The sequence below is a fragment of the Cynocephalus volans genome, chromosome 8 (assembly GCF_027409185.1).
Source record: "Cynocephalus volans isolate mCynVol1 chromosome 8, mCynVol1.pri, whole genome shotgun sequence".
NCBI lineage: Eukaryota > Metazoa > Chordata > Mammalia > Dermoptera > Cynocephalidae > Cynocephalus > Cynocephalus volans.
In genome coordinates, this window is record NC_084467.1 from 124016993 (window position 1) to 124038168 (window position 21176).

The 21176-nt window shown below is 38.6% G+C and overlaps 1 pseudogene; it reads left to right on the forward strand.

Moving 5' to 3' along the window:
- LOC134384376 (flavin-containing monooxygenase 5-like) overlaps positions 1-21176 on the forward strand; it is a 108507-nt pseudogene that overhangs the window by 82832 nt on the left and 4499 nt on the right.

A 21176-nucleotide genomic window follows, 5' to 3' on the forward strand; every position in this document is an offset into this window, starting at 1 on the left:
TAATTTGCATCATAAACATGTCAGTATTTTATGGCATCATGGTGCTGAAGAAAGAACAAGACTTCCTGACACCTAGTTATTAATCAATGACCACTAGGACAATGACAAAGGTGGTTGAACCACTGAAAAGGGGGTCCTTTGAGTTCCAATTCTAGGTGCTACTCACTTTAACAACTTGATGACTGGAACTCCAGAGTTTTACATTTCAGATGTGAACAGTTTGACAAATTCAAGCTGACTGCCATCCCCTATAGGATGACTATTTACAGTGAGAAATTGCTTAATTTCTTCTCAATGTTCACCACTGTGGCAATTATGATCAGTAATGCATTTTTGTTAATAATCCCAGATTTCTATTAGATGAGAACAGAGGCTCATTTTTGTATAAAAGACATTCCGTCTTACAATTTCCTGCTTTATAATCATCTAAATCCAAGTTTCTGCCTGTGGGAATTTGGTAATGGTTGTTCTGTGTCTACTTGGTTTTTGCTTTTTAAATTTAGGAGATTAAGGGCCGACCCATGGCTCACTTGGGAGAGTGTGGTGCTGATAACACCAAGGCCACAGGTTCAGATCCCATGTAGGGATGGCTGGTTTGCTCACTGGCTGAGCGTGGTGCTGACAACACCAAGTCAAGCGTTAAAATCCCCTTACCAGTCATCTTTTAAAAATAAAAATAAAATAAAAATAAAAAATAAATTTAGGAGATTACTTTATTTCCTTTCTCCTCTTGATTTGTTTTGTTGTGTAGTGATTTGCTATTAATATTTAACCATATTTTTAAGAGGTTGTCCCTAATGAGTAATATTTTTTACAAAATAAATTACTCCTCAGCTACTTACTGCATAAAGAAAATGTACCAATTACATAAATTATCTGGAGTAATGGAGAAAAATCTGAACCTTTAGAAATACAGTTAATGACATTTCTTCCTTTATTTTAAATAATATCAGTGGTTCTCAACCCTCTTTATACCCTTAAAATTATTGAAGACCCCAAAGAAGTCTTCTTTACTTGAGCTATGTCTAATGATATTTGCCATATGAGAAATTAAAACTGAGACTTTTAAAAATATTTATTTACTTGTTCATTTAAAAACAATAATAAACCCAATGCACATTAACATAAATAACATATTTTATGAAAAACAACTATATTTTAGGAACAAAGAAATTTTAATGAAAAGATTGGCACTGTTTCGCACTTTGCAAATCTTTTTAATGGCTGGCTTGACAGAAGACAGCTGGATCCTAATATCTACTTCTGCATTCAATCTGTTTAAATATGCTGTTTTGATTGAAGTTTATGAAGGAAATACAGCCTCATTTGGATGTGGTTGGAAAAGGGAATCATATTTCAATAGACTCTGTAGACCATTGTAAATATTCCTCTTTGATATTAAAACAAAACTCGACAAGTGGTAGTTTCTTACAGGTTAGCTGCAGTATGAATTCTCAAACTGTATCAATGAACTTTTTGCAGTCTATAACATTAAAATCTATTGATCTGTCTTGCACTTTAAACACATCTTTTAACCAGTCGTAATTGTGTAATATTATTCATTGGTCATTTAGAAAATGGTTTCCTGAGTTGTGCAGATTTTCCAAATGTTGACATTGAATCATTATACAATATCAGAGGATCACATTTGTCATCAGAAAAGCCTTTAAGTACTGGGAAGCTATCAAGCTTATAGTAGCAGATACAAGTTTTCCAATATTCTAATTTTTGCTTGACAGCTTTAATTTTATCATTGACAACAAATGCTTTTAGTTGTTTTCCTTGAACTGACAGGCTTACTTCATCCATTTTTAGAAAATATCTGCCAAGCGCCCAAGTCAGAATAACCACAGTTTGTACACCAGTTATTTTTGCAAATAAAAATGGTGTTCCATGAGAGAAGCCACTAGTTCAGCTTAGAACTTAAACAATTTCACAAGTGCTTTTCCCAGAGATCACCGTCATTTTCCAGAGTGCAGCAGAAGTGCTCTATGCACAATTCTTTTTCTATTCTCTTTCCACGCACACAGAATATTACAAAGACTCAAGGGTCGAGATTTAATAAAATTAGTAATTCATCAAGGACACTGTTAGATGGAACTGACTTTTTTAAGAAACCAGAAATGCATGGATGAAGAATGCAATGACTACCAGCATGGCTTGATGCACTGCTCTGTTTTGTTCTAAGGCACCCATGCTTTTACCCACCGTTGTTTTTGTGCCATCAGTACAGATGTCAACACAGTGAAAAAGGCAAGCATTTAGGACGTTTTATTTTCCATGCTGCAGAAGACCTCCTTTAATCGTTTTTGGTCCTGGTTGCTAAGAGCTATTGAAAAGGCCATAATACTGGAGTTTGCAAGAAAGGAACAGAGCTAAATAATCAAGAAAATGCCTCCTCTTGAAATGGATATAGCACCAGAAATAGAAGTTATAGAAAGATTTAAGAATCATGTAATACAGGGGTTTAACAATCTATATGAAGTGATATAGAAGGGATGGTCAGAGAGTTTGGAAAGTATCAGGGAGTTGAGAGAGTTCACAGAAATATACAAGCTGGATTGTTCACAAAATCAAATTACTGAAGTAAATGCAAAACAAGAGAAAGTCTCACAGAATGTGGAGAAAAATCGAAAAGAAATCAAGATAACAAAAGAAGAGAAAAAGAGAGACCTAGAGGGCAGGTCCAGGAGATACAATCTACACATAATGTGAATCCTGTAGGAACTATAAGTCATAGACATAGAGAGCAAAATTTTTGTTAGACAGGATCCAAGCATGTAACGAGATATTTTATATTTACAAAATAATACAAGATGTAGCATTTAGGAGACTTTTATGTGGCAAATAACATTGCATTGATTTATAAAATAAATGTTTTATGTTAATGTGGGTGGGAGTTTTACTGATGTTAAACCAATACACACAGATTAAAAACATGGTACTTTTAAAATTAGTGCATTTTATGTACTTAAAATTCGTTGAGAAATCCTTCAAGTAAAGAGAATAAATATAGCAAAAAAAAAAAAAAAAAAAGAAAGAAAGAAAAAGGCAAATAAAGATGATATTATTATGAAAATAGTTTCTGCCTCACAGACTGTCTGAAAGGATCTCAAAGACCTGCATGGGTCTGCAGACTAGACTTTGAAAACTGCTACCCTACATAATGTTCAGTTTTGTCTTAATTTCCTTTTTTTCTCCCCAAGGTTGACTATTTATTCATTTTCAAGGTTAACCTTTCTCCCTAACATAATATGCATACAACAGCAAACAGCAACTGTTATAGCTAATACATAATTCTATAAATTGTCAAATTTCCTATTTGGTTAAAAATATTTGTAGGTGACATAATTACCTAATCGATGGCACAAAAATATTTTTATTAATCGGAAAATAAAATTTTTATATAATATTATAAGTTTTAACAATAATCTCAGTTATTCATCAGCAGAACCTAGTCCGAATCTAAGGAAGAAATTTAAATAATTTTTTTCTTATTTTTAATTTGTTTTTGAATTGAAACATAATTGATTATACCTATTTATGGGGTATAGAGTTAACTATCAGCATTTGTGTACAGTATGTAATGATCAAATCAATATTATTAGCGTGTTCATCATTACAAATCGTAACTATTCTTTGGATCCTTTATCCAATTACTCCCTAACTTCCCTCCCCCTCCCCTTTTCCCACCTCTAGTAATTATAGGTCTGTTCTCTCCTTCTGAAAGTTCAACATTTTATTATGGTCTTTCTTTCTTTCTTAGTTGCACCTTATGAGTGAGGACATGTGGTATTTCTCTTTCTGTGCCTGCCCTATTTCACTTAACATTAATTTTTTTCAAGCTTTCCATGCTGCTGTGAATGGCAGAATTTCATTCTTTTTGATGGCTAAGTAGTATTCCATTGTGTGTATATACCTCATTTTCCTTATCCAGTCAACCACTGATGGACATTTGGGTTGATTCCATATCTTGGCTATTGTAAATAGAGCTGTGATGAACATGGGAGTGCAGGTGTCCCTTTGAATGATGATCTTCACTCCCTTGGATACACACTCAGAAGTGGGGTTGCTGTATTGTATGGTAACTCTATCTGTAGTTTGAGAAACCTCCACACTGTTTTTAGTCTTAAATTCTGAGGCTCAGGTTTGAAAAAAGCTAAAATGTCAGCAACATGGCCTAGTGAAGATAGAGAAAGGAAGCCAGAACTAAAGGGGACAAGAAAAAATGAGTCAGACCAACACCCTTCAACAAAGTGGATTCCAGTGTCAGGTAAAATTCAAAGTCAGACTAGGGGTGAGGGTGGCAGCATTGTTATTTGAAGTAATAATCTGTTTATTTTAAGAAGGATCACAGCCACTGGCTGGGATATAGAAATAAGAAGTCATCCCACAGAGATGCCACCTGGCAAGAGCTAAGCAGAATATTATATTTCTAATTGGGTAGGTTGAAGTCAAACACAGGGTTCATTCCCAGCAGCATAATAGAATATAAATAATGTGATAGTCAGTAAACTAAGGCAGATGCCTAACATTATGGATGGAACCAACTGGCGAAGGGTGTCAGTCCAAGGGAATAGAGAAACAAATGCAATTCAAACAGTATACAGGTTCCAAAGGCATACAACCAAGCATATCAGGTCTTAAGTCTATAGTAGTAAGATTTATACTAGACCCACTGGCATAGGAGCTAACCATAAACCTTACGCCTTGATGGATCTTGGTCTGAAAACTAGGAATGGTGAAGTTTGCAGATATGAAGTTTTAATGACTCCATCTACAAGGTCATCAAGAAGGCCAAAATAGACTTGCTTTCCTAAACCAGTTCAAATAATTTTATTTTAATGATCTTAACAATCTGACAAATAATTATCATTATTAGAGTGGAGATATATAAAACACTAGTTTTCAAACCATAATCTTCATTGTCCTGGGACTTAGCGAGGAGGAGATATCACTGGAGAAAAGCACAGCAGGAAAGCTTCTGTTCTCTCTGCTCCAATTCAACCAAAGAAGTTCCATTTTTGTCTGCAGTTGTATTTTAAGCTTCCAAGTAAGAGTTCATTTGCATTAATAGTCATACTATTAATATATATCATATTAGTATGTATAATATATGAGAGTCCTTCAAACAGTTCATAGAAGGATTCATATTATCTTTTAATTCTATTTTTCCATAAACTTTTTGAAGTACCCATGTAATGATATATTATATAGTATATGTAAATGTTATGTATAATATTATATATGCTATATTTATTTATAACATATAAGTATATTTGTATATATATCAGTGTATAATAAATGTAAAATATTATATATTTAAAAACACAGGTCTAGAGTATCAAATTAAGCATTATTTCTTCCTGAACAGTGCAAAAACATATACTAAACATATACTAAAGTATATGTACAGGTCAATGCTTATTAGCTGGGGATGGCCAGTTCACTCACTTGGGAGAGTGTGGTGCTGACAACACCAAGTCAAGGGTTAAGATCCCCTTACCGGTCATCTTAAAAAAAAAAAAAAAAAAAAGACAATGAAGAGCTTGAAAACAAAAGGGACTAAGTTAACTAAAATTCCAGAGATGGGAGAGCCTTATTTATTTATTTGCTTGTAGCTGGCTGTTGAGGGGATCTGAACCTTTGACTTCGGTGTTATTAGCAGCATGCCCTAACCATAACCAGCCAGCCCAGAAGAGCCGTTTTTAGCTGAACAGAAATTATTAGCCTTTTTTTTCCCTGGAGACATTTTCTGGCATGACAGATTAGAATATAGAAGAATCTCAAATACACAGCCAGTTTTACCCATGATACGTATATGAGGGTACTTCAAAAAGTTCATGGATTCATATTGTTTTTCAATTTTATTTTTCCATGAACTTTTTGAAGTGCCCTTGTACTAAGTGCTGAAATGGCACAGCAGGGGCCAGGGAGTTGGACTTGAAAGGCAGAATAAGATCTCATGAAGTCTCATGCTGATTAGGAGACAGAGTCCCAACAGAGGGGAGGGACAGCAACAAATATGACACATCTCATCGAGATTATTGAAACCAGAGTAGACTGTTCTAGCTAATTTTGCAATCACCCTGATTTAACTTAATTCCTGAGTGAATTGAGATCAGCCCTTCACCCTTACCAGCCTAACAAAAGAAATAATAAACCCCTTTTGGGAGAAAAGAACATTTACTTCAGTCTCTAACTTTCTTTTATATGCAATGCCCAGCATCTGTACAGATTTACAAATATGAAAAGAGGCAGGAAAATGTAACTGAAAATCAAGAGTAAAAGAACCAGCGATAATCTAAATGTTGGCATTAGAAGACTGATGTAAATACGTTCAAGAAAATACAGGGAAAGATGGTCAAAATGATTGAGAAAATAATTTCAATAGAGAATTGGAATTCATTAAAAATATCAAATGGACATTCTATAACTGAAAAATGTAGTATCCTAAAATAAGAACTCACTGGATAGATTTTTCAGCAGACTGGACATGGCAGAAGACATTAGTGAACTTGATAGTTCAGTAGAAAATATCTGAACTGAACAAAAGAAATAAAATAGTGGAAAGAAAAGAATTGAGCGTAAGACATATGTTGAACACAGCAGAATGACTTACACCAATTGCAATCTCATACAGAAAGGAGGTAAAGAATAAAGCAGAAAACACATTTTAAAAGACAATGGCCAATTGAATGTATTAAATCTAATGAAAGACATGAGCCCACAGATTTAGAAGCTTACCTGAACCTTGATGCTGCATCCTCCAGAGGAAAAGAAGACTGTGTCCTAATGTGGCAGTAACTAGCCAGATGATGTGAAGCATGGCCTTATTTCCACGCTTGAGGGGAGGAGCCCTCATGGCCTAATCACCTCTTAAAAGCCCCACCTCTTAATACTATGACACGGGCAACACCTAAATATTAGAGAGGACACATTCAAACCATAGCACAAAAATATGTATATGTGTGTATATATATATGTGCATATAAAACTAAATATATAAATAAACTATGCAGTTGTAAATGATAACTGTAAACTACATATAAGTATAATAAAAATTATTATATATTCGTGAGTGGTTACGTGGATATACTCATATATCTATGTATTTATTGATCCATATTGGTCTCTATCTATCTGTTAGACCAGGACCTGACATTTGAAAGAAACTTTATTTTGAAACACTTACATAGATATAAAGAATATTGCTTTTACTTAAATGATAATGCTTTATTTTTTACATTAGAAGAGGTTTTGAAATTTAGTGACAGAAAACAGTAAAATTAGTCCAATTTAAAATCAGTTAGTATGTATGCAGACATAAAATTTCTGGGAGTTTGGAAACTTTGAGAAAAAAAAATTGAAAGGAAAATGTTACAAAAATGAAGAGAAAAATGGATATACAAGGGGTCTTCAAAAAGTTCATGGAAAGATTCGTATTATTTTTAATTCCATTTTTCTACAAACTTTTTGAAGTACCCTTGCATATTACTATTACTGTATTACTATTATTTAGGTTTAGAAATTTATAATGAACTATGTGTAGCTTAGTCTGTTCGTTACATTTTCTTGTTTGTTTATTTGGATGTTATGCAGTCTGGAGAACACAGTTTGTGCAACTGTTAGCCTCTCTCCTCCGAAAGTGAGCAAGAGCAGGGAACATCCCCAGCCTACCAGAGGGGCCACGACTACCAGAGCAGGGAGTTGATCATAAAATCGAGTGGTACATCAAGTGAATATAGGAATAACCAGGAGCAGTTCAAATATTCCTGATTCTAGGATCCTGAGGACATATGTCGAAATATTCCATCATTACAAACAAAGTCCATTCACTGAAAAACCGATGACATAAGGAAGGACATTAGAGTCAGTGACAAATATGAGCAGCAGATAATCCAAAACCTGTTTCTCTGTCTTTAACTTAGAATTTTCTCTAAGTTTTAACTTATTAAAAATGTTTAGATTTGGCAAATAAGAGAAATAGTGTTTCACACTTCCAAGCATCTATCTCTACAGACATGAAAGTGATCCTGGCTGAAAGAGGGACAAAGGACTTGGAACAAAAATTCAGTAGATGGATGGTCTCAGAAAAGCGTAATAAACAGCTGGCTGGGTGTCTTATACTAACATGTAATCAAACCAAACTCTTTAACATCCTACAGAGGAAAGAAAAATTTTCTGGCTAGATCTAAGTTATCCCATGCATATTTTGAGTGACACATTATTCTATACAGCGTGTTCATCAATATTATATGTTTCAGTGAATACATGTTTCAAGTCCATTGAAAAAAATTCATCAAAGTTTGGAATAAAGAATAATTCAGAATCAGAATAACTCATCTAAACCCTTGGGGTAATCTTCTAAAGCTCAAATCACTAGCAAATGGTCCTTCCATGTATTACTCTTAAAGAGCCAGGAGCCTTTGTTTTAATTCAAATCCCTAAGCATTTGGAGTCTTTCACGTACCTAGAACTGTGCTAGATTCCTTGAGGGATAGAACTGAAGTTCATGACATAGTCTCTAAGGAATTTACCCTCTCCTTAGGGAATCAACATACTCATACCTAAAATAGAGAACAAAATAAGACTGTAAAATGTTAAGACATGCAATTGTTATGGTAGAGAGCTGGGTTTTAAGGGAATCTCAAAGGAAGGAGAGAATTTTGATAAGCGAAGACTGAGGAAAGGGCATTTATTTTTCTAGTTGTTCCTATTTCATCATCATCTGAAGATGAGAATAAAAAACCATACTTGGGGTCAGCAAGAAGGTTGATTGGGCTGTCTAGAAAAGTGATTGACATGAGGAGTAAAGGGATTGGGAAGTAAATCAATAATTGTTGGGTGCATATTATGTCAATGCAGTATCATTAGTATACATGGATGTGCCACAGATTGCTTTACAAGATGGCATAATAAAGAGCTGAGTTCTAATAACTATGTGAACAAACTAGATTCTTGCATTAAACCACTTTACAGAAGGAAAAAACCATAGCATCTGGTAACTGAAAACAGTTGGCTTAATCTCCTCATGGACTCATTATATCCTTCGCTTAACAGCTGCTGGTAATAATTGACTAGAATTTTTGGCAAATAGAGAATCTGAGTACATTATGTCTAACTACACCATCATGTTACCACCTAGTGGTTAAATATAAACTAACCTTCCACACTAATGTTATGAGAGAATAAGATAGTATGCCCCGATATCCTTCCCATCACAGCATTTTTTTTTTAATTGAGATCATATCAGAGCCTTTTCTCTGTGGTGATCAGAAAACACCCCAGGATTTGTATGTGCTGAACTATAAGTTCTATGAAGGAGAGGTATATCTACAGGCATGTAATAAATATTTGTTGAATGAGTAAATGAGACGACTTCTTTATTCTCTGAACTTACTCTTCTCTCAGCTTTAAAAGAGGTAGCTTCTCACATATGTAAAATAACAATAGGCAAGTGTCTTCTAAGTGCACCCTCGTGGATCATAGAGCTACCGGATGAAAAGTGATGTGGCTCATGATTTTGTCATATAGACACTATCAACCTCTTAGTTCATCATATTAAGGAGCTGAGATACTATTGGCACTGTATTAAAAGATTTAAGGGAAATATAATTTCTGGTTCCTATTCTCAAGCTTACCAGGAAGATAAAATGTACCTAAACCAAAGAATGACATAAAAACTTTCCATAACTGTCTTGGTCTGTTTCTGCTGCTATAACGGAATACCAAAGACTGGGTAATTTATAAAGAAATGTATTTCTCAGAGTTCTGGAGGCAGGGAAGTCCAAGAGCATGGGGCTGCATCTGGTGAGGGCCTTCTTGCTGCATCATGACATGGCAGAAGGGTAAGCAAACCTGCAAGACTCAGAGAGAGGCACTGGGGGCCGTACTCACTTTGTAACAATCCACTGTCATAATAACTTGCCCCTCTCCCACAATAATGACATTAATCCCTTCACGAGGCGTTTGCCCTCATGACACAATCACTTCTCATTAGGCTCCACCTCTCAACACTGTGCACTGGACATTAAGATTTCAACACAGGAACTTTTTTTCTTCCTCTGCAGCCAGCCTGTACAGGAATTGAACTCTGGACCTTGGTGTTATCAGCACTCCACTCTAACTAACTGAGCTAACTGGCCAGCCCTAACGCATGAACTTTTGAGGGACACATTCAAACCATAGCAATAACTAAGCAGAAAATCGTGAGTGTTATAAACAATAGGTATTATAGGAAGATATAATGGTGGGAGGAGTGGTCAAGAAAGCTCGGGAATGTGGCAGATTGTAATATTGCTCCCAATTGTCTGCTTCCACCCTTGTAAGAGCATTATACATGCCCTCCCTTGCTCTGCCCTCTCACAGGTGAAGTAGCTCCATGCCTCATTGTCAGGCTTGGCTAGGTGATGTGCTTCAGATAATGAAATGTGAGTGGAGTGTATACATCATGACTGACCAGAAATTCTAATTAAATGCACATGCATGGTTCTTTTGGCCTCTTGCATTCCTGTCCTCTGTCATGAGAACAAGATGTCCTAGATATGCCACAGAAGCTTCCCTTAATAAGCTCAAAATTATCAAATCCACTGAGTCATAATGTTAACATCACAGAAGCAAATCACAACATTAAGGAAATAAAACATTTGGGATCTGATCTGAGCAGGTCAAGAGAGCACAAATAAGTTGCATGGTCTAGACCCCAATGTCACAGGGAGCTCTACAACTAGCTGATGGAGGAAGAAAATCTCAGGTCTGGTTCACAGATGGATGGCCTTGTATGTTGGTGCATGCTAAAGGCGAATAATCTGGAAGGACAGTGGGGAAGCAAAATCCTCCCCATGGGCAAAACTGGGAGCAGTGCACTTGGTTATTTACCTTGTATGAAAGGAGACATGGTATTTACTGGACTCTTGTGCAATGGGCAATGGATTGACTGGTTGATCAGGGTCCAGGAAGAAGTGAGATTGGAAGACTGGAGGCAAGGAAGTAGAGGGAAGAGACAAGTAAATGGACTCACTGGAGCAAGCACAAAGTATATAGATCAATGTGTCTCACACTGATGCCCCAGAAAAGGGATCCCTCTACCTGGCAGAGACCCTCTCTCCTTGGCCAGGCTCTTCCCCCAACCACCCCTTTGACTGTACAGTAGGTCCATGATGACCTTGGTGTCAGGGATAGGTGCTATGCATAGGCCCCACATCATGGGCTCCCTTTCACTAAAGCTGAGCTAGCTCCTGCCACTGCTGACTGTTCAATGTGCCAGTAGCAGAGACCGACACTGAGCTTTGATATGGCACCGCCCCTTGAGGAGGCTAGCCAGCCGCTTGGTGGCAAGTTGATTACTTCAGACCTCTTCTGCCATAAAGAAGGCAGCTATTTGTCCTTACTAAATGGAAACCTACTCTGGATGCAATTTGCTTTCCTTGCCCACTGTGTCTCTCCAAGGTTTACAGAATACCTGATTGACCAACACAGGTTCCTGCACAGCATCACTGCAGACCAAGGGAATCTATGTCACCACTAACCAGCTGTACTGAGCTTACTCTCTCTAACCCTCGATTGCCTCATTTGTAAAATGAGGACTTTAATAGTAATTTTATTGATTACACATAAAAGGGATATAATAAGTGCATAGTGAATTTCAGTTTCATGTCCTATCTTCATGGTTTATTTGGTCTTCCTACCATGAGCTTGGGGAAAGGGGTGCAAAGGGGCAGGTGGAGAACAGTGCCTGAAACCCAATAAATGTTAGCAATTATATTAGGGGGGTGACTTCAGGGATTCCTTGAAGCTGCATGGAGACTAGTACCAAACACAGCTTCATCTGCTGACTGATACCCTGGCATTGGCTCTCTCCTTCAGCTTGAAGCTCTTCTAGGAGGAATCCACTTTGCTGCAAATATTTGTTTTAATTGTCCTGAAAAAAGTTACTACTGGGTATAAGATTATGCAATGTGATCAGACGGTTGTAACCTTTAAGACAGAAATCCACATGGTGCTCTGCTCAGTTTCCTCCCTGAGAGGAGAAAAAGATGAGAGACACTTCTGAGGGAGGTCAGTTAAAGGAGCTATGAAAAATCATTTGCTGGCTTACTTAAAATGGGTAATTTTATGGTATATAAGTTATGTCTCAATAAAACTATTTTTAAAAAAACCTATTTAGAAAGCCTGTGTCAGGGGGTGGGGCAAGGTATGAAGATTATGACAGATCTTAAGAAATTCCTCTAGCTTGCCACTCACCTAACAGCTTTAGTGGACTTCAATTGTATAATTTACTCTTCTCTCTTCAATTCTGAAAAACTAAATAGAAGTCATATCACGTCCTTGCCTAGCAAATCTATCCACATTGGATACCTCCACACCCATTTTTCACAAATATCCAGTACCTGATTCTTTGAGTTGTCCCCCAGTCATGGACCAGCTCATGAGAACCAACTGTAACATTTTCAGAGATTTTGGTGAGCAGTTTGTATTAGTCCATTTTGTGCTGCTATAACAGAAATACCTGAGACTGGGTAATTTATAAAGGAAAGAGGTTTATTTGGCTTATGATTCTGGGACAGCTGCATCTGGCATGGGCTTCAAGCTGCTTCTACTCATGGCGGAAAGTGGCAGGCAGCGGCAGGTACAAGCAGATCACATGGTGAGAGGAAGCAAGAGAGCGAGAGAGGGGAGGTGCCAGGGTCCTATAAACAACCAGCTCTCGTGGGAACTAACCAAGTGAGAACTCACTCACTACCCCCACCCCCCGGGGAAAGCATTGATCCATTCATGAAGGATCCACCCCCATGACTCAAACAGCTCCCAAGACTGCCACATTGGAGATTAGATTTCCACATGAGTTTTGGCGGGGGACAACACATCCAAACTCTATCACAGTTATTAAACACAGCCATTATTAAAAATTAAGCTAAACTTAAAATAAAATTATATTAAATACAAAGGTGATAAATACCCCAAACATATCCCTTTTTAATTATTTTACTTCTTTTGTTATTATCTACACTCAAGTTTGTATGCCTATTGAGGTTATGTACGTCTATTGGGTAAAAGAAGGCGGTCCTGTGGAAGGGACAGGAGTGGGAAGAGAAACAGGAAGAAGAGAGGAGGCTGTCAGCTGCCGGCAGCTGCTAGAGTTGCTACCATGGTTACTATTGTTGCTACTAGTGGACATGTAGCCCCACAGAGTGAACCCCATAGGTTAACAGTTGGCACGCCTCTAAGAGTTCACCCCAAAAGATCTTGCACACCGTGACCCAAGAAAGCCCAGTTACCACAGGCTCAGAATTCTCAGAAGACATGTTTCTGCTCTGTAGATTTGGCCTTAGCTTTTATTTCCCCTTCCAAAGATAGCAATATTGTTTTTGCAGCCCCTAAGAATCTGCTGGACATTGTAAATGCCAATTGTTTACCTACCAGCTTGTTCTCTTTCTACACTGAGAGACTGAGCTCCAGTAGAATCTATGCAATGTGCATTTTTTTCTTTTACCAATCCAGTAATCCCAATGGATGTAATAACGGATCACAGATTTGTGATAATGGATCACAGATTTGTGGATGTTTTTATTTGTCAATGATAAGTGTCTTTAAGCTTTCATCAGATTGTAAATGTCCTAAAGTTTCCATAAATTATAAATATAATTATCATACCAAATGGCCTCTTTCTCTGGGCTTCTCTGAAATTCCTTTTGGTCTCACCCACATTACTTTCCCCCTTAGGATCCTCTAAACTTTGATCCTTTTTGTAAATCTCCAAATCTTTGAAGTACAATTTGATGTATATTCATTAATTCTTTCCCCTCTTTCTTCTTATTTTAATTCTGCACCCAAATCTGTGTCAAACACCACCTCTCCAGGAAGCTCCCTTAATCACTCCAGCCTTGCCCTAAGCCATCCATGGAATACAAGTGTTCAGTGGTTAAAGGAAGCGTTTTGGTCTTTGGTTTGTTTTGGGCTCACACACTAGGCATGGAGATGTTTCCTCTTCTGTGGGAAGGATGTCTTTCCTCTTGGTGGCTATGAAATTGAGTAAGCAATTACTTCTAAGGACAAGTTCACCAATTTCCATAATCAATGGGTCTAAAAAGTAGCAAAAATCAGGAATAAACAAAATAGTTTTAAAAATAAAAATGTTATGAACTGAATACAGTGATCCATTAAGGTAGTACATCGCTAAGCATTTTTAATGCTCACTGTATCTGTGTCCCCTCTCTATCTTCCTTTTTGATTTTTCTGCTGTGTCCATTGTGTTCTAGATACTGTGGGAGGCACTAGGCCCCAATAGCTCATTGACAGAAGGGGGAAGGGAGGCCAGAAAGGTAGGGAGTAATTTTCCCAAGGCCAAAAATGTTCATCATCAGCAGAGTTGGTATTAGACCCGTGAGGTCTGATTCCAAAGCCAAGGCTCTTTTTGTAACATAAATAACAGGCATTTTACAATCCTTATTACTTCTAATAATCCCATCTGAATTTTCAAAATCCTTATAGTATTTTATTTTTTCTAGTGGTGCTACAAACAACAAGTAGGGAAAATGAATTCCTTCAGAGCTTGCTCCCTAGCTTATTATTGTGAATTTTACTTGAGTATCCATTTTTAGGTGTAGTTTAGGAACTGTGATCTTTCACACACTCACCCCCCACACCCAGCCTTTGTTCAGAGCTCCTGCGCTACCAGAACTGCCAGCAGGGGGCGCTCTCGGCCTTCAGCCCTCCCTCGCTCCGCAGGGTGTGTGGCTGTAAGTTACGGTGTTCTCAAACTTCGTTCCGTTTCCAAAGCATTCTTCTCAAATACAGAAGATTTAAGGAGAGGGAGAGAGCGGAAGGAGGTGGAAAAAGACTGAATGGACACTCCAAAGAGAAAAGCGGCATAGTCACTTAGGCTTGGTGTGGGGAGATAACACAGAGGGGAAACAAAGTGTCTTCAAGAGGGGCAGAGGTGCTGTGCGGTGGGGCTAGAGCCTCTATTTTTTCCACATCTGCCTCTTCTTATTTCATGCTATCATGGGAAGGGACTTAATCTACGTAAACGTCAGTTCTCATCTATAAAACAGCAAAAGTAATACCTGCTCTGCTAATTTCATAGGATTATTGCAAGGATCAAATAACATAATGGGAGTGAGAGTGCTCTAAAGCTTAAAGCCTGTATATGTCTGGACTACTGCTGTCAATGGGGGGGGCGGTTTGCATGCAGGGGAGAAAAGATAGGTAATATCCAACATATACTGAGTGCTTACCATGTATGTTTCAAGAGCTGCGCATGCACTAACACACCCAAAATGGTAACACACGAGCCAGAGACAAGGAGGATGTAGGGACCATCTGCTTTCCTGAGTCACTCCAGATGGAAGCAGTGTCGTGCCATTCTTAATGAAAGAAAAAGATAAAACCGTCTTTGGAGATTGTATTAGTTTTCTGTTGCTCATAATAGAATACCTGAATTCTAAATACCCATAGAATACCTGGGTAATTGATAAAAAAACAAAATTTATTTCCTACAGGTTGGAGGCTAGGAAGTCCATGGTCTGGGGGATGTCTGGCAAGGACCTTCTTGGTTGGATCACCCTATAGAGTCCCATGGTGACACACGCAATCACATGACTAGAATGGCAAGAGCTCTTTCATGTGCTCTTATAAAGCTTCCACTCCACACCCATGATAACCCACTAATCCATTCACCCATTAATAGATTAATCCATTCATGAGGGCAGGGCCCTCACCATCTGATCACCTCCCAAAGGCTCCACCTCTCAACACCACCACATTAGGGATCAGTCTCACACATGAATTTTGGGGGGGACAAAAATTCAGAGATGGTAAACCTGGTCCTGCCACTAACTGCATGGATCTGTTACTTATATTTCTAAGCCTCGCTTTTCTTTCAGTAAAATGGGAATAACAATATCCACTGTGATGTACAGATTATATGAAATAATATTTTCTCCCTAATTTTTCCCATCTTCTTTTTGCTCTGGTAGTTCCTTATTCATTGATTGAATGGAGAACACAGTTCCAAGTCTTTGAGGGTGGATGGGCCTCAAATCTTATCCATTCTATGGGGGACCAAGACCAGCCACAGAGGTACAATCCCTGTGGGGTCTAACAGAACTCATTCAGCAGCATGTTCATTTCCCTGCTTATATGAATTTCTGAGTGTGACAGTACATTGAGCACACCTTAAAACAAAAACTTCTTAACCAACAAAATGTTTTATTAGAAAAATGAATCATTGAATTAGAAAAGTCTGTATTCTTATACTGAGCATCATTCACAATTGTCTGGAAGTCTTGGTTTCAAATAAGCTGGCTTACTGCTTACCTACCCTCATCTGCTAACTCATTAAATTAGGTGTTCTGATTTGGGGTTTGGAAATAATGTCACACTATTTTATATAATTGGAAATCCTTTTTTAAAAAAAAAAATCTAAATTAATAAATAGTAATTACTTTAAAATTAATTGGGTCTATATTGCTGTTAAGAAAAATAATCTAAAACTTGTAAATTGGGCAAAAGGAGGTTTCATGCCCTTTCACTATCATACTAGAACGGTCGAACATGCCCACCCTCAAATTATTTAATTTTCTAGCAGATGTATCTTTGTTTGACTTGCTATTTTTTATTGATTGGGGCCCAAACACTATGAGGTTAGATGATAACACATAGATTTTCATCAGGTAGAGATTCAAATATTTTCTGTACTAAAGGAAAGAGAACCACAAAGTTAGGGCTTTATTGGCCAGTATAATATTAACCAGGTTTGCATTTAACCTAGCATTCAACATTCTTTCTTCAGTGCATAAAAGTTTTTCAAATGATGTTGACACCAGCTTTACCATGTTGCTGATTCCCTTGTTAACAAGCTAAATAAATCTTTTTTTTTTTTTTTTTTTTTTTTTTGCAGCTTGCTGGCATGGGGATCAGAACCCTTCACCTTGGTGTTACCAACACCACACTCTAACCAAGTGAGGCCAGCCCCCTAAATAATCTATATACATATATATTTTGGGGGGGGGCAACTGTCTGGTAAGAAGTTTTATAAATCTTTGATGTGTTCATTCTATATTTGTATATGTGTATATTTTTAATTTTAAAAAATTATTCTTTGACATCCCTCCCCCCCCATTCTTCACACCTGCATCAATAATAAAATTCCTGATTGTATATCACAGACCAGAAGCAGCTGCAATAAACAACCATGTTCTCTAATGCCAGAAAAAATAATTAACTATTCTGTACTAAAATGAAATTTATTATCTTTGGGACAAACTATCTCCATAATCTAATACGTGTACGTCAAGTAACTACTTTCTGAAGGTCAGCTTGTCCCGTTACCTGCAAGTATATTTTGCAGATTTACATTCCAGTGTATGCCCAGGAGGCAGTTACTCATGATTTCTTCATTCATTCAGCAGTAATTTATTGAGGGCATAGTATATGCCGGGGCTATTCTGGCTGTCAGGGTTGCAGCAATTAACACAATAGACCAAGTTCCTGTACCCAGAGAGCATACACTCCACTGGGGAGAAAGACCATAAATAAACAAATAAATATAAAAGATGTCAGATGGTGATAAGTACGATGGAGAAAATAAAGCAGAATACAGGAGCTAGAGAATGTGGGGCATGGGGAAGTTGCTATTTTATAAAGAGTAGTCATGGAAGGCCTCACCGAGATGGTGACACTCAAATGGAGGCCTGACGAAGGGAAAAAGAGTTTTCCAGGGAAAGGGAAGAACAGGTGTCAAGGCTCTGAAGGAGTAGAGGGGGGAGCCTTAAAAGACCTTAGAAGACACAGTGATAAGTGTGTATTTTACTGTGCTGATTGGAGGGTTTTGAGTAGAGGAGGTGCCTTGCCTTTTTAAAATGCTCTGGCTGCTGCGTTGAGAACAGACTACAGGGGAGAAAAGGGAAGCGAAGTGACCAGCATGAGGTGACCGTCCAGGTGAGAGGTGATGGTGGCTTACTCTGGGATGGTAATAGTAGAGGAGGTCAGAGCCTACAGGATTTCCTAATGGATTAAAAGAAAAAGACAGGAATCAAGAATAACTTGGCCAGAGCAACAGAAAGGATGAAACTGTTCCTTAGTGAGATAGGAAGACTGTGGGAGAATAATTTGGGATTAATATCAGGATTTCACGTTTAGACAGATTTAGTTTGAGATGCCTGTTAGACATCAAAATAGAAATTTCTGGTAGGCAGTTGAATAACGAGTCCGCAGTGCAGAGAAGAGGTCCAAGCTGGAACATAAATGTGGGCCTCATTTCAAAAGCTAGGGGAACAGATGAAATGAGGAAATGAGTGTGGATGGAGAAGGCTAAGAAATAGGCTCTGCGGCATTCAAGGTTCACAGGTGTGGGAAGTAGGAAAACAAAGAAGGCTGAAAAGAAACAATAAGAGAGAAAACAGTAGGAGTGTTATCCTGGAAGCCAAGTAAAGAAAGAGTTTAAAAATGAAAGTGATGACACAGATACGCAAATAGATAGTTGTATTCCAATCTTCATAGCAGCATTATTCACAATAGCCAAAAGGTGACCACAATCCAAATGTCCATCAACTGATGGATAGATATACAAAAGGAATTAAGTACATACAATGGAATATTATCCAGCCTTAAAAAGGAAGGAAATTCTGACACATGCTTCAACATGGATGGAACTCAAAGACATCAGGCTAAGTGAAATAAGCCAGACGCAAAGGACAAGTATTGTATGATTTCACTTACAAGAGGTGCCTAGAATAGGCAAACTCACGGAGACTGAAAATAGAACGGCAGGTGCCAAGGGATGGAGAAAGGGGGGTGAGGGAGTTTGGATGTATAGTCCCCTCCAAAGTTCATGTGGAAATTTGATCTCCAATGTGGCAGTGTTGGAAACTGATTGGGTCATGGGGGTGGATCCCTCATGAGTGGATTAATGCTCTCCCTGGGAGTGGGGGGTAATGAATGAGTTCTCACTCTATTATTTCCTGCGAGAGTTGATTGTTTATAGGACCCTGGCACCTCCTCTTCTTTCTCCTCTCTCTCTCTTCTCTCCTCTCCTCTCCTCCTCTCTCTCTCTCTCTCTCTCTCTCTCTCTCGCTCTCTCGCTCACTGACTAGCTTTCTTTTCTCTCTTGCTTCCTCTCACCATGTGATCTGCTTGTACCCACTGGATGCCTGTCGCTTTTCGCCATGAGCAGAAGCAGCCTGAGGCCCATGCCAGATGCAGCTGCCCCAGAATCATAAGCCAAATAAACTTCTTTCGGGCCGAGCCCGTGGCTCACTCGGGAGAGTGCGGCGCTGGGAGCGCCAAGGCCGCGGGTTCGGATCCCATATAGGGATGGCCGGTTTGCTCACTGGGTGAGTGTGGTGCTGACAACACCAAGTCAAGGGTTAAGATCCCCTTACCGGTCATCTTTTAAAAAAAAAAAAAAAAAAAAAAAAACAAATAAACTTCTTTCCTTTATAAATTACCCAGTCTCAGGTGTTTCTGTTATAGCAACACAAAACGGACTAATACAGGAGGGAACAGAGAGTTTTTTCAAATAATAACAGAGTAATTGTTGGCTACAGAGTTTTTGTTTGAGATGATGAAAAAGTTTTGGAAATGGATAATGGTGATAGTTGCACAACATGTAAATGTACTTAATGCCACTAAATTGTACACTTAAAAATGGTTAAGATGGGGCCGGCCCGTGGCTCACTCGGTAGAGTGCGGTGTTGATAACACCAAGGCCCCGGGTTCGGATCCCATATACGGATGGCCGGTTCGCTCACTGGCTGAGCGTGGTGCTGACAACACCAAGTCAAGGGTTAAGATCCCCTTACCGGTCTAAGAAAAAAAAAAAAAAAAAATGGTTAAGATGGGGCCGGCCCATGGCTCACTTAGGAGAGTGTGGTGCTGGTAACACCAGAGCCAGGGGTTAAGATCCCCTTACCGGTCATCTTTAAAAAAAAAAAAAAATGGCTAAGACAGTAAATTTTGTGTTATGTACATTTTACCACAATATATATATTTATATAGATATAGGTAAAGGCATTACATGATTGGCTTTGTCAAATGCTGCTGATGAATCAAGCATATGAGTTATCTATTGCTGTCTTAAAAGGCACCCCAAAACTTTAGTGACTTAGAGCAACCATTATATTGCTCATGATTCTATAGGTCTGCAGTTCAGTCTGGGCTCAGCTAGGCAAACCTCTGCCAGTCTTGCTTGGGGTTACTTACGCAGCTGCAGTCAGACCACAAGTTGGCTGGGAGCTGGCTGTTTTCTGATGGCCTTATTCACAGGACTGGTGATCAGCTTGGATTGGCACCTTGATTCTCCTCCACGTGACCTCTCCAGCAGGATAGCCCAGACTTCTCTTCTTGGCAACTGGGCTTCATGACAGCAAGAACCAACGACAAGTGCTGATCAATACTCTGTTTGCTTGAGACTTGTGGCTATCCCATTGGTCAGAGCAAGTCCCACGGCCAAGTCCAGAGGTGACGTGGGAGGGGACCACACAGGACCAAGATTCTGAGAGGCATGCAATTTTGGGAGCTAGTCATGTAAAAATCTACCACAGTCAAGTAAGATGCAGGTTGAGAAGCCCCTGGGGTCCTGAGGTGGCGGCAGGTGTGGATCTCGGTCCCACCCCCCTCTGACTGCAACCCCACCAGCTACGGACGGAGCAGCCTTTGGCCAGCCCCACCAGCAACCTACCTGCCCCCCAACAACATCTTGGAGTGTACTTAAAAATTAGAAAGAAAAAAGGAAGATGCAGATTAATGGTTGGTCATTCAGTTTAGCAACATGGACTTTACTGATGCCCTTCACAAATTGTGTTGTAGAAGAGCACTGGGGAGAAAACGTGATTGGGAAGTGTTCAAGTGGGAGATGGGAGAGAGGCATAGGAGACAGAATAGACAACTCAAAGGGTTCTGAGGTCGAGGGAGCAAAATAAAGGTATATAAAGGTAGATGAGGTAAAGAGAGAGTTTTGTTTTTTTTAAATAAGAGATATTGCAACATGCTTCTACGCTGATAGAAATAACCCAGGAGGTGGGAAATCACATGCATAGGACCATTACTTCTCTATATCCTCTGCAGGACAACTGTTAACATCTGCTTTACATTTTTTCCAGGTCAAAATTATTTTACCATGCTTGAGGTTTGGAACTTTAAGGACTCCACCAAGCATGCGCTGAAACTGATCT